Here is a 5,064-nt window from a genome sequence, read left to right as displayed (position 1 = left end):
GTCCTTAAGGGAGTTCCGAGGCTGACCAGACCCAGACACTTGTAGATGCAGACAGAAAGACATTTGGAGATGCCAAGCTAAGAGGTGAAGCCCAGAGTGTGCCCCAGAGAAACTAAGAGAGGACCCCCAGACACATAGAGAGAAACACCCTGGGAGAGCAAGCAAGGATTCACGGGAGCTGAGGGTGAGAAGCTAAGAGAGATAGAATTCCAGAGACATTTTGGAGAAAGAAGCCATTTTGAAACTGGAACCTGGGAGCAAAGGACCAGCAGATGCCAGCCACATGCCTTCCCAGCTGACAGAGGTGTTCCGGACGCCATCAGATTTTCTTCAGTGAAGGTATCCTCTTGTTGATGCCTTAATTTGGACACTTTTATGACCTTAGAACTGTAAATTTGTAACATAATAAATTCCCTTTATAAAAGCCAATCCATTTCTGGTATTTCACATAATGACAGCTTTAGCAAACTGGAACACCATCTTCTCAGTCATTAAGGATATTAACTGATTCATAGTCCTTAGCATGTATCTGTGTATACAGGTATTCTAATGTGCAGTAGGTCTGACATACAAGGCTATAGAATACTAGTTGGGCCCATATGAGTTGGGGGGCTAGCTTTGCCAGGTACCCTACCTATATTAAACAGGTCATGGATGAAATTAAAGATGGATTTTTCTCAAGTGGGCCTGTTTTCTCTTGGTATTACTCTAGAAAAGTTGTTTTCATACTGCATTCTAGGAAACCCCAAGGTTTCACAAATGTTTGCTTAGAGTATCATTTAAAACAAGGTTTCTAAAAACCATTTAAAACCTGTAATTAATGGAATTATTGTTAATTTTCTTAGGTATGATGATAGTACTGCATATATATGCATGCCCACAGTCGAATTTAACCTTGGGTGATGCATGCAGAAGTATTTAGAGGATGAGTGATGTGATGTGATTTCAAGTGATATAGCAAAAAGAAAAAAATATATAGGGAGAGATAAAGTAACTATGTCAAAATGTTGACAATTATTGAATCTAGACAGGGCTATATGAATGGTCATTGTATTATTCTTTCTGTTGGTTTGAAAATTTTCAAAATAAAAGTTTGAGAAAAATGTGTGTGTATATATATATATGTTATAAATATGTGTGTATGTAGAGAAAGAAAGTAAATACAATGAAACGAGAGCACTTGCTGAATATGGTTGTAAGCCCTGTGGGTGTCCATGGTGCCTTCACCTGTGTCAGACTCTGAGATAGATATTTATATGCGGAAGTTCATTGTAGAGTGCTCTTAGGATCAACACCTATGAGGGTGTGAAGGAAGCAAGATTCAGCAGAGAGAGGAGTTGAGCTGTGATGCCGTTGCAACAAAGGCCTTAGCCAAACCCACCAAAGCTCTGGGGCCGGGATGGCCCTTCACTGTTGTCCTTGGATGTGAGCTAACCACCCCCACCCAGCCCTGGGGTTGGGGTGTGACCTTGAGTGACATGGCTCTTGGGCTGAGGGCAATTCCCAGAGGGTGATTCAGCTGCGAGCAGTCAGCCTCCAACACTGACAGCAGCTGGGAAATGGCTGTGTCCATCCTGAAGGGGAAGGAGGGAACCTGGGTAGCCCACCACAGCATCCACAGCACCAACCTTCTTTTTTTTAAATTCAGTTTTGTTGAGATATATTCACATGAACCACAATCATCTGTAGTGTATAATCAATTGTTTACAGTACCATCATATAGTTGTGCATTCATCCCCCAAATCAACTTTTGAACATTTTCATTACTCAAAAAAAATAATAAATAAGAGCAAGAATAAAAATACAAGTGTGCCAGTCTGGATGTATTATTGTATTATGCCCCCCAAAATGACATGTTCTTTAATGCAATCTTGTGGGGGCAGATGTGTTAGTGTTGATTAGGTTGGAGTCTTTGGATTAGGTTGTTTCCATGGAGATGTGACCCATCCAACTGTGGGTAATACCTTTGATTAGATTATTTCCATGGAGGTGTGGCCCCACCCATTCAGTCAGCATGGGTCTTGATTAGTTTACTGGAGCCTTATAAGAGCTCAGACAGAAGGAGCTCAGTGCTGTAGCTTAGAGAAACATTTTGGAGACAGCCATTGAAAGCAGACTTTTGCTGACACTTTGGAGATATTAGTCCAGAGTTTGCTGTGAGAAGCTAAACCTAGACACATTTTGGAGAACACCATTTTGAAATGCAATCTGGAAGCAAGCAGACACCATCTATGTGCCTTCTGAGCTAACAGGTTTACCAAACGCTGATGGTCTTTCTCCAGTGAAGGTATACTCATGTTTATATCTTGGTTTGGACACTTTTATGGCTGTAGAACTGTAGATTTGTTACCAAATAAAACTTCTTTATAAAAGCCAATCCATTTCTGTTATTTTGCATAATGGCAGCATTGGCAAACTGGAACAACAGGTAAAGAAGAACACCCAAAATATCCCACCCCCCAATCCCCTTATTATTAATTTAATTTTTGTCCCCATTTTTCTACTCATCTGTCCATGCACTGGATAAAGGGAGTGTGAGCCACAAGGTTTTCATAATTGCACAGTCACACTGTGTAAGCTACATAGCTATACACTCATCTTCAAGAATCAAGGCTACTGCATTGCAGTTTAACAATTTCAGGTATTTCCTTCTAGCTATTCCAAAGCACTAAGAACTAAAAAGGGGTATCTATATAATGAATAAGAATAACCTCCAGAATGACCACTTGACTCTATTTGTAATCTCTCAGGCACTAAAATTTTATTTTGTTTCATTTCTCTTCTCCCTTTTGGTCAAGTAGTGTTTCTCAGTACCATGATGCTGGGTCCAGGTTCATCCCTGGGAGTCATGTCTCACATTGCCAGGGAGATTTACACCCCTGGGAGTCATGTCCAACATAGAGGGGAGGGCAGCAAGTCCACTTACCAAGTTCACTTAGAGAGACAGGGCCACAGCTGAGCAACAAAAGAGGTTCTCTGGGGGAGACTCTTAGGCACAATTATAAGTAGACTTAGCCTCTCATTTGCAGTAACAAGCATGATAAAGGCAAGCCCTAAGGTCGAGGTCTTGGCCTTCTAAATTGGTAGTCCTGAATGCTTGTGAGAATATCAGTAATTCCCCAGGTGGGAAGTTTAATATTTCCTTCAGGGGGGCTTTGCAAATACTTTTTATTCTCTGTCCAAATTACTTTGGGATGTATCAGGGTTTCACACTAACCTGTACACCAACCAGATCTCACTGCCTATTCAAAGTTCTGTGTAATTATGGTGTTTGAGTAAACTGAACAGACAAGATACATTATCTGGTGTGCTAAAGAAAATGTAGATTTCGCACCAAATAAACATATCTTCCTTTGGTCTCACACAGAATTTGAGGTTTTAAAACACAGTCAATATCAATACCACCTTTATTTATGACATGCTCATTTATCTATTCGAGTCCACATTCTTGTCAATGTGTCATTATTTTGGAAGGTTACAGCTTTGCCCTTTGTGATGGGCTTTCTTTTTTTTTTTTTTTAAATTCAGACCTGTGGATTTGTGTTCATGTAAAACACACCCCCGACTCAAGTGTATTGCACTCAATTAAATGTATGGTCCTCAGTATCAGATTATATACTGCATGCTTCTTGTATGACTTAGAACTTATAAAATAAATTTAGGCAAAGTGTCACTTTAAAATCTGCTTTATATGTTGAAGATTCAAATAAGATTTGTTTTGCATGAAAAGGAATTTGCTCGTTGAAAATGATTGTTCCACAATCCCTCTCCCATCTCTAGGCAAGATGAGACGGTGCTGGGCTTCTGAATATGGAATGTGAAGTTTGAAAAAAAGAAAAGATAAACAGAAAAGGTTGATGATGCTAAGAACAACTGCCATCTGGCTCTGCTTAGCCTCTCCATCCTTATTGTAAGTGAACAAGAACAGTTTACTCTTTCTGCTTGCACTAGCCACTTTCCAGAACGGGACAAGAAGGGATAACAGAACTTCTCTTCCCAGTTGTTATTTTAAACACTTGTTTCTTTCTGATTGTATTTTTCCCTCTTTGCCATTGTTTTTAATATGTGCTTCCTTTATGCAGACAAGAGGACAATATTATCCACTGGAGGAAAAAAAAAAACAGAAAAACTGTCCCAGAAGCACATCCATGCATTGCTAAGAACTCAATCACTTTTCTTGGAAATAAAGCCTTATTTAACTTAGAAAAGATATGGCCTTTTAAAACACAGATACAAAGCAGTAGGAGAAATGTAAATATAATCCAAAAGTCTGTATACTACAGAGTGGTGAAGCATGATTTTAAATTCTTTCAGAAATTAAAGTTCTTTTTGAACTATCTTCCATTGTTCTATCACTTAAAAGGAAGATTTGGCATGATCTGTAGAAACTTTCTTTTGTCCAAGGAAGGGTGTGAGGATGCTGGAAGGGGTAATTTGAACCAAGCAACCTATCCACAAATCTCCTAGATTTCCTGCCTTTTCTCATAGGTCCATTGTAAGGAATGAACAATGAATGGTTGAAAATCATATTGAAAAGACTAGAGGACAGAAGAAATGTTCCTTAATAATTTCCCCCAGAAATAAGGCAATAGAGTTGGGCAGCCTGGAGCCAGGCCTCACTCCCATCTTACAGAGTGGGCAGATTCGCCTAGGCAAAGTCACCGCTTTCACAAAAGATCTCTAGGTAAAGACCAGTATCCTCTGAAAGTTGCTGCGCTGTTGGGTGTGACAATTCCCACCTGGAATCAGGGTCATGCAAAACTGCACTAAAGCCCCAGGGAGCCTGTTGAGTGTTGAGCCATGTAGCTTTTTACAGCTCACACAGGCAAATCATTTGTGACATATATAGCATGAAGAATTGTTAACCCCTCCCCTGGATCCATGTCCTCAATATATTTCAGTTTATTCTTGTGGTAGGTTGAATTATGTGCTCCTAAAAGCATATGTTTTTAATCTGTGTCCCTTTGGGTGTGAACCCACTATTAATAGGACTTTGGAGATATTTTTAGTTAAGGTAAGGCCAACTGAAAAAGGGTGGTCTTAATCCATATTACGGAGACCTCA

The sequence above is a fragment of the Choloepus didactylus genome, chromosome Y, assembly GCF_015220235.1.
Source record: "Choloepus didactylus isolate mChoDid1 chromosome Y, mChoDid1.pri, whole genome shotgun sequence".
In the NCBI taxonomy this organism is placed as follows: domain Eukaryota; kingdom Metazoa; phylum Chordata; class Mammalia; order Pilosa; family Megalonychidae; genus Choloepus; species Choloepus didactylus.
The sequence above is the reverse complement of the archived record's forward strand: the minus strand, read 5'-3'. Positions refer to the sequence as shown.